Below are 13,019 nucleotides of genomic sequence, written 5' to 3'. Positions count from 1 at the left end.
CATTAGTTTCTGGTTTAGTTTCTTCCTATCTTTTTGCACAAATGAGATACATGTAAGAAAGGAGATAAACAAGTCAAATATGAAAGGTACTATATACACTACATACCTAGTTCTGTAGCAGCTTTATTGAGATAAAATTCACATGTGCCATAAATTCCCCCTTTAAATCGTACAGTTCTGTTGTCTTGGTATGTTTATAGAGTTGTGCAGCAATCCTGCTATCTACTTTTAGGATATTTTCATCAACTGCAAAAGAAACCATGTACCTATTAGTAATTACTACCCCATTTGCTTTGTTTCCCAGGTTTTGGCAACCGCTAATCCATTTTCCATCTTTATAGATTTGCCTGTTGTGAGCCTTTCATACAGACGGAACCGTACAATACTTGGTGTTTTATGATTAGCTTCTTTCACTTAGCATGAAGCTTTCAAGATGCATTCATGTTGTAGCATATATTAATACTTCGTTGCTTTTTATTTTTGAGTAATATTTCATTATATAGATAATACCACATTTTGTTCATCCATTCACCAATTGATGGACATTTCAGTTTCTACTTTTTGGCTATTGTGAATAAAACTGTTGTGCATTAAGTACAAGTTGTTGTGTAGCCTTATGCTTCCACTTCTCTTGGATATATACCGACGAATGGAATTGCTGGATCATAGGGTAACTGTATGTTTAACTTTCTGAAGAACTGCTGGTCTCTGCCAAAGGAGCTGTGGCCTTTTACATTCTTGCCAGCAACGTATGAGGGCTTCAATTTCTCCACATCTCTGTATATACTTAACATTGTTTGCCTTTTTTGTCTTAGTAGGTGTGAGGTACTGTTACTGTGGTTTTAATTTGTATGTCTAATGTCTAATGATGTTAAGCATCTTTTTTGAGTGCTTTTTGGTAACTTGTATATCTTCTTTGGAAGAATGTCTATTTGAGTGCTTTACCCAGTTTTTTTTTTTTATAATAGTTTATTGTCAAATTGATTTCCATATAACACCCAGTGCTTCTCCCCTCAAGTGCCCCCCACCATGACCATCACCCCTTCCCCCCCCTCCCCTTTCAGTCCATGGTTCGTCTTCAGTATTCAGTAGTTTCCCTTGATCTGTGTCCCTCACTCTTCTCTGCTCTCTTTCCCCCTTCCTCTCCCCATGGTCCCCTGCCAGGTCTCTACTGTTAGACCTATGAATGCAAACATATGGTATCTATCCTTCTCTGCCTGACTTATTTTGCTTAGCATGACACCCTCAAGGTCCATCCACTTTCCTACAAATGGCCACATGTCATTCTTTCTCATTGCCATATAGTACTCCATTGTATATATATACCACATCTTCTTGATCCTTCATCAATTGATAGACATTTAGGCTCTTTCCATGATTTGGCTATTGTAGAAAGTGCCACTATTAACATTGAACTTTACCCAGTTTTTAATCAGGTTGTCTTTTTATTGTTCAGTTGTAAGAATTCTTTATATATTCTGGATATAAGTCTTTTATCAGATTGACGATTTGCAAATACTTTCTGCCATTCATTCCATGGGTTGTCTTCACTTTCTTGACAATATTCTGTGAAGCACATACGTTTTTAATTTTGGTGAAGTCCAGTTTATCTTTTTTTAAATTGCTGTGTTTTTGGTGACCTATTTAAGAAACTATTCCTAATCCAAGGTCGTGAAGATTTATGACTGTTTTCTTCTAAGAGTTTTATGGATCTTGATCTTAGATTTAGGACTTTGATCTATTTTAGTTTTTTAAAAAATGTTTATTTATTTTGAGGGGGGAGGGTTGAAGGATGAGAGAGAATCCCAAGCAGGCTCTACACTGTCAGCACAGAGCCCAGTACAGGCCTTAATACCACCAACCCCAGCATCATGACCTGAACCGAAATCCAGAGTCGGATGCCTAACTGACTGAGCCACCCAGGCTCTCCTGATCCATTTTGAATTAACTTTTGTATACAGTGTGAATTGCATATCCAGTTTCATTCTTTTGTATATAAATATCCAGTAGTCCTAGTAGCATCCTTTGTTGAAAAACCTGTTCTTTCTCCATTAAGTGACCTTAGCAACCTTGTAGAAGAATAGCTGACCAAAAATGTGAGGGTGTATTTCTGACTGTCAGTTGTAGTCCATTGATTTGTACATCTGTCTTTATGGTTTTACCATACTGTTTGATGACTATAACTATGTAAATGAGTTTTGGAACTAGGAAGTGTGATACCTCTAGCTTTGTTTTGTTTCCAGATTGTTTGGCTATCCTGTCTCTTGAATTTCCACATGAATTGTCAGTTTCTACAAAGGAACCAACTGGGACTTTGATAGTCATGGCCTTGAATTTGTAGAGTATTGCCTGCCATTGAACAAATTGTCTTATCTATGAATGCAGGATACTTTTCATTTACTTAGATCTTTAGTTTTTTAAACAATGTTTTATGATTTTTATTTTGTAGTATTTGCTCTTTTGTTAGGCTGATTCCTAAGTTTTTATTTTTGGTGGTATTACAAATGGATTTTAAGTATCATTTTGGGATGGTTTTTGCTAGTGTATCTAAATGTAATTGGTGTTTGTATATTGATCTTGTTTCCTGCAATTTTCTGTGTGTATGTGTGCATGTGTATGTGTGTTTTAGTGGATTTGCTAAGGTATTTTACTTATAAGATCATATCATTTGAGAGTAGAAATAGTTTTACTTTTTCCTTTCTAATTTGGATGCCTTTTATTTTTCTTGCCAAGTGCCTTGGCTTGAACCTCCAGAACAGTGTTGTACAAGTGGCACTAGACATCATTGTCTTGTTCCTGAAGAGTGAAAGCATTTAGTTCTTCACCACTAAGTATGATGTTAGCTGTGGGTTTTTCTTAGATGTGCTTTATGAGTTTGAGGAAATTCCCTTTTATGCCTAGTTTGTTAAGTGTGTTTATCATCAAAGGATGTTGGATTTTTGTCAAGTACTTTTTTTGTCTATTGGAGTTGATCTTGTGTTTTATTGTTATTGCTTTTTTTAGTTAATGTGGTGTATTACTGTGGTTAATTTTAATATGTGGAACCAACCAGTGGATAAGTTCCACTGGTATGGTGTATAATTTTTATATTGCTGGATTTGGTTTGCCAGTATTTTATTGATGCTTTTTGTATGTAAGGGCATTGGTCTGTTGTTTTCTTTTGATGTGTTTGTCTCATGTGGTATCAGGGTAATGTTCTGTCCTCTTCTGTTTCTTGGATTAATTTGTGAATGATTGGGCAGTCTTTAAACATCTGATAGAATTCACTAGTGGAGCTATTTAGACTTGCGCTTTTCTTTGTGGGGAGATTTTTGATTACTCCTGTAATTTCTTTATTTTTTTTTATAGGACTTAAGCTTTTCTATTTCTTCTTAGGTAGTTTATGTCTTTCTAGGAATTTTTGCATTTCTCTAGGCTTATGCCAATTTGTTGGTATACATTTGTTCAGAGGTTTCCTTATCTTTTTTTTTTCCCTGTGAGGTTAGTAGTGATTTGCCCTCTTTCATTCTGATTTTAGTAATTTGAGTGTTCTTTGGTTTTTTCTTGATTAGTGTAGCTAAGGTTTTTCAAAATTTGGCCTTTTCAGTAAACCAACTTAAGGTTTGGTTGATTTTCTCTATTTTGTTATGTATTTTATTTATTTTTTGCTCAAGTCTTCATTTCTGTTTGCTTTGCATTTAGTGTGCTCTTTTTTTAGTTTCTTGAGGTGAGTGTTAGGTAATTGATTTGACATCTTTTATTTTTAACATAGGCATTTACTACAGCTATAACTTTCCCTTTAAGTTCTGAATTAAATACATTCAGTAAGTTTTGGTATGGGTGTGTGTGTGTGTGTGTGTGTGTGTGTGTGTGTGTTATTTTTACTTCAACTTTTTCAGTTTCCTCTGAAATTTCTTCTTTGACTCATTAGTCACAGTGTAGTGTTTAACTTCCACAGATGTCAGTTTTTCAAATTTCCTTCTGTTATTAATTTGTAAATTCACTCTTATGTAGATGAAGAACATCCACAGTAACTCATTTCAGCCCTTTAAAATTGAAACTAAAATATCTAATATATGATCTGTCCTGGAGAGCATTTTATGAATAGAATGTATTTTGCTGTTGTCAGATGCAGTGTTTCTAATATGCTAAATTTAGTTATGTTCAAGTCTTCTGTTTCCTTGTTTATCTTCTGTGTACTTATTTTACCTATTTCGAAAGTGAGGTATTGAAGTTGAGCTATTGTTGAATTGTTTTATTTGTCCCTTTCATTCTGTTAGTCATTGATTTGTATATTTTTGAACTCTGTTTTAGGGCCATATATGTTTATAATTGTTATACCTTCTTGATAAATTGATGTTTTAATCTTTGTGGTAACAATTTCGTTTTGATGTCTGTGTTGTTCCCATTCCAGCTCTCTATTATTTTTTTAAATCTTTTTTATTTCAAGCTGGTTGTGTCTGTGATTCTAAAAAGTGTTTTTTTGTTTTTGTTTTTGTGCACCATATAATTGGATCATGCTTTTAAATTTGTTCAGCCAATATTTGTCTCTTTATTGAGTGTTTAATCTTTCATTTACTCTGAAAGGTAGGATTTACATCTGTCATCTTGCTATTTGTTTTCTATATATCATGTCTCATCAGAATCTGTTTCTTTTTTTTTTTTTCTATTTCTGAATTACTACTTTCTATTTGTTATTGTTGTTTGATAGTTTCTAATGTCCCATTTTAATCACCCTCCCCCAACTTCTTGCTGTATTCTTTTGAGATTGTGTGTATGTCTGGCAGGGGCATTGCCCTTGGGATTATAGTTAATATCTGAATTTGTAACATTATAATCTGAGTCATTACCAGTTTAGTTTCAGTAGAATACAATAACTTTGCTTTTGTACTGTTTCATTTTCTCCCACCTCCTCTGTGCTGTTAGTGTCATACAAATGACATCTTTATACATTATAAACCCATCAAGATAATTTCATAATTAGTGCTTCCTGAAGTTCTTTAAATCAAGAGAAGAAAAGAGTTCCAAACAAAGTATATTACCTTTTATATTTACTTGTTACATTTACCAGTGACACTTATTTCTTAGAGCTACTATGTAAGGTTCTTCCATTTCAGTTTGAAGGATTCTTTTTAGTATTTTTTGTAAGGTAGATCTCATTTTGAGTTCTCTCAGTTTTTACTTATTGGGGAATGTTTGAAGTTCTTTATTTTTAAGCGATATGTTTGGTAGATATTGAACTTTTGGTTAACAGCAGACATCTTGACTCATCCCTCTACTTTCTGGCTTCTTGTTTCTGATGGGATGTCTGCTGTTCTTCTGGAGAGTTCTCTGTAATGGTCATCTGACTCTCTCATAATTCTTTGTCTCTCTTTTTGTTTTTTTAAAATTGTGTTTATTTTGAGAGAGAGCGTGGGGGAGGGGCAGAGGGAGAGAATCCCAAGCAGGGTCTACACTGACAGCGCTGTAAGTGCAGAGCCCATCAGTGCAGAACCCTACATGGGGTCCAACTCACAAACCTTGAGATCATGACCTAAGCCAAAATCAAGAGTTGGATGCTTAACTAACTAAGCCACCCAGATGCCCCACTTTGTTTCTGTTTTTGACGGTTTGATTATGATGTGTCTGGTTGTGGATCTCTTTGATGTTATCCTGTTTGGAGTTTGCTGAGCTTTTGCTGTGTAGACAAATATTATTCTTTAAATGCGGTAAGTTTTTTTTTTTGTTTCTTCAAACATAATTTTTGCCCGATTTCTTGCTTTCTCTTTTTCTCCCTCTGTCTTTCCTTCTGCTTCATGGACTCCCATTATATATATGTTGGTATGTTTGATTATGTTCCACAGTCTCTGGTTCTGTTCATTTTTTCCCTTCATTCTGATTTGTATCTTTTTCTTGGATTGGTTTATGTTATTTGACCTATCTTCAGATTTGGTGATTGTTTTGGTACCTCAGATATGTTGTTGAGCTTCTCTAGGGAAGTTTCAGTTCAGTTGTACTTTTCAACCTGAGAATTTTTGTTTTCTTTTTAATAATTTTTGTCTCTTTATTGATATTTCCCAGATTGTTTATACTTCCTTTCAGTTTTTTTTAGACATGATTTCTCTTAGTTCTTTTCACATACGTAAAATAGCATACTTAAAGTCTTTGCCTAATGTCTGGGTTTTCTCAGGAAATAGCCTCTATTGATTGTCACCCCCCCACTGTATATGAGACATTACCCCCCCCCCCCGCATTTTTTGGGGGCATGTTTCAGTGTTTTGTTGAAAACCGGACATTTTAAATAAAACAGTATACAGTTCTCGTCAGATCCCCTCCCAGGGTTTTTTATTGCTGTTGTTTGTTTAATGACTTTCTGTAAAGTCTGTTTTCTTATGCCATGTGTTGCCACTGAAGTCTCTGGTTATCTTTGTGGTTATTTGTGGGGTCTTCCAGGGAAACATCAGACAGGCCAATCTTTGGGAATGGGGCTTTAAAAGAGCCTGTTCTGCCTCTCAAGTTGCTGTCAGGATGCTGATTTTTGCCATGATTGTGTGCTGTTGGTTTTCAAGGCTACTGTGGAGCTGGGAGGGGAGATGAGAATGGGCAAGTTATTTAGGTTCAGCCTCCCCTTTAAAAAAATTTTTTTTATGTCTTTATTATTTTTATTTTGAGAGACAGAGAGCGAGCAGGGGAGGGGCAGACAGAGAGGGAGACACAGAATCTGAAGCAGGCTCCAGGCTCTGAGCCATCATCATAGAGCCTGACATGGGTCTCAAACCCACGGACTATGAGATCATGACCTGAGCCAAAGTCTGATGCTCAACCAACTGAGCCATCTAGGCGCCCCGCAGCCCCCTTTTTTTTAAATAAGCACTCTGGACTGCTACAAGCCTTTTGTTAATTTCGAGTTTGAAGAAATTGATTTTTACTGGTTTTTTTTCATTGCTTTTAAAGGAGAAAATTTTCTGAGCTCTTTACCTTGCCAATTTCTTTACCTTACTGCAGTCCATAACCATTTAATTGTTTTCCAGTGTGCATACAAGAGAATGTTTAAAGGTACATAATACCATGTCAACTGTCTAATAATAGTGTTTCCATTCAATATGGTGTTAATTGTCATGTGTATTCTTATGAAACTTATAATGCATGGTGTTTTTGCAAATGGGAATACCATGATATATTGTTTTTGGAACTTGGTTTCACATTTTTTCATCATTATTAACTATGTTTTGTTGAATGTTCTTTTAGCTAAATCTTAAATATATTCTCAAAATTATAAATGTGTGGAATGTGTGTTGTTTGAGAGCATGAAAATTTAAACTTTTGATCTGCAAGGCCAGATTGCTCTTTAGGGAAATGGTTTGAATTTATATTCTACCAGTCGTGTAGGAGTATCTAGGATGATGGCCACTAACCACATTCTGAGCACTTGAAATGTGACTAATCCTAAATGAAGTGTGCTATATATTTCAAAGATTACTGCAAAAGAAAAGAATGCAGAACAAGGGATAATGTGAAATGAATCATAATCATTTTTATATTGATTGTATGTTAATGTTGTATATACACTGGTTAAATAAAACAGATTACTAAAGTTGAACTTACCCTTTTGACTCTTAATTTCCTTAATGTGTTTAGTGGAATATTTACAATTGCATATGTGATTTACATTATAGTTTTAATAGGCAGTGCTGATCTAAACTCTAGACCACTTTTCCTTTAAAGCTTATGCTGTTTAGCAACAGCATGTTCTTACCCTGTTTTAACTTGTCAATTTCTTTTATTTATTCATTCAGGATGGCACCATTCAGTTTTCTTTTCCTCTCCAAGGCCTGTCATTGTTCTGGGCATTTTAGTGCTCATGTGTAAAGCTCATACAATAATTTTGCTTCACAATTTCTGGATTGTGCTTGGGCTGGGCCATCATTTAAATGGCCCCGTGTGGTTATCATCTCAAACTCCTGTTCCACCTCTAAAATCTTAATTGTATAGCCCATTCTCACCATAGCTTCACATTCTTATAGCTCTCTCACTTGTTTCTTACCTTTCATCCTTGACCCTCTTCATTTTTGTTCACCGAATCACTTGAGCTATACTTGTCAGCTCCCTTGATCCTCTGTGCTTTTATGCACATTTTCTGCAAAATAACAGTTTCAAATGACTCCTACAGCTTATTAGCTTATACTTAAATTGCAGATTGCTACTGGACAAGAAGATCCTATGGCTTAATGGATGCATTTACACAGATTTATGGTCTTCAGCCTTGATCTGTGGATAGAATTGTTTGGCTGCTTCCTGTGGAATCCTAGTCTTTCTTGCTGTTCTTGTGGTTGTTAATTCAAATCTTGACTACTTAATATTGCCAGGTCCTCCTCTCCTCAGTTAGGACTAGAGCATCATTTTCTTTGGACCGTAGAGAAAATCTCACCCTTTATTCCAGAACATTATCTGTATCCTCACTTACCTTTTTTCAGCCAGGTGTCTGATATTTTCTTTTAAAAAAGAAAAGTTTTTTTAAATGTTTATTTTTGAGAGCGAGAGTGAGAGAGAGAGAGAGAGAGAGAGAGAGAGAGAGAGAGAGAGAGAGAATGAGCAGCAGAGGGGCAGAGAGAGAGAGGGAGTCACAGAATCTGAAGCAGGCTCCAGGCTCTGGCTGTCAGCACAGATCAGGACGTGAGGCTTGAACCCACAGACTGTGAGATCATGACCTGAGCTGGGAGTCAGATGTTCAACCAACAGAGCCACTCAGGCGCCCGCCCCTACTTGATCTTTTTTCCATTAACATTTAAACAAGTGTAACTATCTCCCCCCACCACCCCCCCCACAACCCTCCCTTGACCCTGTGTTATTTTTCAGGTTCTACTTTCTTTCTCCACACAGATAAGTATTTAGAAAGAACCGTTCGTACTCATTGCCTATACTTATTTGCTGTTTATTTACTTCTAATCTGCATTCTCTTCCTATCTTTCCCCTGCTAGGACAAAGGTCTCTGATAGTACATTTTTGCATATTTTTATATTAACCACTACAGGGCATGTGGTACAGTTGACCACTTAATTGAAAGAGACCACTACAGTTGACTTCCTTGAACTGCTTCCCTGAACTGCTTTTTCCTTCATCCTTTTTTTTTCTCTCATCTTTTCCTAGGTTTGTGTAGGTGGTGGTGGTGGGATGTTAGTGTTGGTTCTGGCCTGCTTCCTACTTTGTGTACTGTATTTGGTTCATACCCAGGGTATCATTTAAATGTTGGTAGCTTAAAATTTTTTTATTTTTGAGAGAGAGAGAGAGAAATGCAAGCAGAGGAGGACAGAGAGAGGGAGACACAGAGTCGGAGGCAGGCTCCAGGCTCTGAGCTGTCAGCATGGGGCTTGAAATCATCAACTGTGAGATCATGATGTGAGCTGAAGTCGGACGCTTAACTGACTGAGCCACCCGGGGCCTCTAAATGTTGGTGCCTTAAAATGTTAATATCTCGGTAGCCTAGACATTTTTAGAACTTCTAACTTTTATATATGCAGGCTGCATACTAGACATTTGTATCCCTGAAGTCCAGTTAGCACCCTAAACTCAGATGATTCCTGATTTTAGTGATTGGTTACCACTGTTAATCCAGTTGTTCAAAACTAAACTCAGAAACATGAATCTTTATATCCCCCAAGTTAGTTACGGTAAGTTCATCTCATTAATATCTAATCAGTGTTGTGTGGTGGAAATTAATGCAAGCCATATATGTAATATAAGTTTTTCTAGTAGCCACATTTAAAAAGTAAAAAGAAACAGGTGCAATTAGTTTTAGTATATATACTCTATCACCCAGTATATCTAAAATTTTATTTCAGCATGCAGTCACTATAAAAATTAAGATATTTTTCATACTAAGTCTTCAAAATCTGGTGTGTATTTTGTATTTACACACATCTCTGTTCAGACCAGTTAAATTTCAAGTTTTTGATAGCCATTTGTAGCTAGTGGCTACCTTAATAGACAGTGGAATTGTAGTTTCTATTTCTCTCCATCCACACTGCTTCTTTCTTGGCTGAAGTACTAATTTTTTTCCTTGGGTTACTGCACCAGCTTTGGGATTGCAATCATTCTGAGAACTCTGCCAGTTCATCTTCAATATTTTTGTTAGTGGTAATTTTCTAAAATAAGAATGTGATTCTTCATGTAAGTTAATGTGATTGTACATTCTTTTGCTTCAAGTCCTTTAGTGTTCTCCATAACGCTTTCAAGATGAAGTCTAATCTAAGTTCCTAAGCATGGTTAACAAAATCCTTCATGATTTGGCTTTTGTTCAATTTTCCTATGCCATGGCTCCCAGACCCTGAAAATGAGATGTATTAAATTGTTTATAGTTCTCATAGAGAACCATGCTCTCCTCTTGGTTTTGAGCCTTTGCAGTTACCAACTAGTTTGCTTGAGACCCATATATTCCAGCCCTACATTTCTCATCATAGTAAGGCCTATTAGTTCCTCAGGATGTATCTTAAGGATCTGACCTCAAAATAGGACCAAGCACCCCTACCCCCAACCTTTTTCATTCTCATAGCCATCCTTCATGCTTGCCTACATCATAGTATTTTATCACTATGTTATTATAATTGTTTTCTAACTTACCTGACCTTAGGTTCTTAGTTTCATAAGCAGAGGTCTTGTTTTTATTAACTTTTACATACCTCATTGCTACTACATACATTGTGAGGGTCAGGTGACTATGTTGATTGAGAATGTGGCCAGTAATTCTGTAAGTAGATAAGTAAATTCCAAATTCAGAGTAAAGAAAAAATTGTTTTAAATTTTATCTCGCACGTGTTCATAGAATTAAATATTAAAATATTTTAAGGAGATTAATTAGGAAACCAGAATAGAGAAAATAAAAATTGGTTTCATCAGGACATAATTACTCCTCTCCATAAAAAGGGAGGAGTTAGGGACAGGCAAACTAAGACATGAACCTTTAAAATATATTGGGGGCATGACGCCTGGGGGGCTCAGTTGGTTGAGCAACTGACTTTGGCTCAGTTCATAATCTCACGGTATGGGTTTGAGCCCATAGGCTTATTTTTGCTGACAGCGAGGAACCTGCTTTGGATTCTCTGTCTCCTTCTCTCTCTACCCCTTCCCCGATGTGTTATCTCCCCCGCCTCTCAAAAATAAATAAACATTTAAAAAAAAGTAGGAGGAGGAGACATTAAAGGCAGCATTTAGGACATGACCATGTAATCTTGTAACATTTTAGTGTTCTTCTTATAGTAAATCTAGAATCTAGGTATTTTTATACCAGTTATATTTAAAATACTTTAAACATTTAAATAATGAAGTTCTTTAATTTTTCCACTGGGTTATATAAGACTAAGCAAGTGCGGACAGTTATATCTATGTATAATGTAAGGCTTTTGCTAGGAATACTAAGGAGTAGACAAATAAAATTATTTATCAATGTCTTTTCTTTTGTAGTGTGTAGTTTTTTGTGTTTAGAATTGCTTAAACTTTAGAAGAAAGAAACTTAATTATTTTTTGTCAGTGTGTGAAACAAAATACAATATACCTGTTTTAAATTCCAAAGGCTACAAATTGAACTTGAAGTTATTTAGAAAGACCAAATGTTTATCTTTGAAACTTAAAGTTAAGGATATAAACTTTGAATCTTTGTAGTCTGATTTTTTTTTAATTGCAGTTATTAAGAGGGAGAAATAGAATTCTGGTGATACTAAGGTAAAGATGAGGAAAGTTGAAGGTTTGTAGTACATCTTACCAGGGGTATGTTTTAATTTTCCTCAAATTCTGATTTTTGTAAGTCTTCTTTTCTGTTATAACGCCCCTTGCTCAATTTTATTGTTATGGAAAGGTATATTTGGCAGTTTTCAAAATAAATAGCTGCTTTTCTCTATAAAAATAACCCATATTAATATTCAGACCTTTAAAAATGATAATGGATTTCTGGTGCCAAGATTTTCATAACTTTATTCTTTGGAATTGGAACAAATGGCAAGAGAATGCGAAGAATTCTTAAGGCTTCCAGTAATCTATCAATTGGAACCTGTTTGAAAGCATCTTATTCTTTAAATATAATTGATTTCTAGAAATAAGGTTAAATAAGTTAAACACTGAGATTCTGGATATTGTATTTAAGTTGATTTTTCCGCAGGCAGTTGAACAATAAGCAATGAATATTGCGGTTTGATTTTCTTAAATATGAATTTTGTTTTATTTTTTATTTTTGAGAGACAGAGAGAGACAGCATGAGTGGGGGGGGGGCGCAGAGAGAGAGGGAGACACAGAATCTGAAACAGACTCCAGGCTCTGAGCTGTCAGCACAGAGCCTGACATGGGGCTCGAACCCATGAATCGTGAGATCATGACCTGAGCCAAAGCCGGACACTCAACCTACTGAGCCACCCAGGTGCCCCCTTAAACATGAATTTCGATGTAGAGATTTGGTATAGTAACTAAAAGATTTTTGTAAATATATTCCTTTAGAAAAGATGATTTGATAATTGTTTCTTCTTATATAACTGATGTTTCAAATCAAGTAATACTTTTAAGACCTTATCGTATTTTGGTAGATGCTTGGGTGTGAATATACTTTTATATATTCACATGCTTATAAGTGTCACAGTTATATCACTCACATCTATAAATAATGTTTCTTATTCAGAGATTATGTTTCACACTGGTACTGTGAACATTTTATTTGCCCAGAAAAAGAATCAGTGGGTGGTTAAGATTTCTGAATTACAGACTGTGGCTGATTTTAGAATTTGGGATAAGGAAAAATTCTTAAAAAATGTGAAAAATCTATGTTTTAGGCATCCAATGTTATATTATTAGTATATTCCCTAAATCTTTTTTTTTTTTTTTTTTTGGGTCTTTGGACACAATTTCTTCCTCAGAAGGAATTTTCCTAAAAGTATATATTTTAGTCATTTAGCTTTTTAAAATATCTGCCATGTATTGGCACTTTGCTAGGAATATAGAGATGAGTATGACATGGTTTTCTCCCTCTGGGAAATAATTATAGGGGAACTGATAAGTAATGTGTTTAATTTTGATATAATTTA

The 13,019-nt window shown here is 35.3% G+C and overlaps 1 protein-coding gene across 2 annotated transcripts in view; it reads left to right on the top strand.

Moving 5' to 3' along the window:
- Window positions 1-13,019, top strand: part of SEPTIN7 (septin 7) — a 110,006-nt gene that overhangs the window by 17,633 nt on the left and 79,354 nt on the right. The gene's annotated exons all lie outside the window — the stretch shown is intronic.

The sequence above is a fragment of the Suricata suricatta genome, chromosome 2 (assembly GCF_006229205.1).
Source record: "Suricata suricatta isolate VVHF042 chromosome 2, meerkat_22Aug2017_6uvM2_HiC, whole genome shotgun sequence".
NCBI lineage: Eukaryota > Metazoa > Chordata > Mammalia > Carnivora > Herpestidae > Suricata > Suricata suricatta.
Note: the sequence above shows the minus strand (reverse complement) of the source record. Positions and strands in the feature narration are given on the sequence as shown.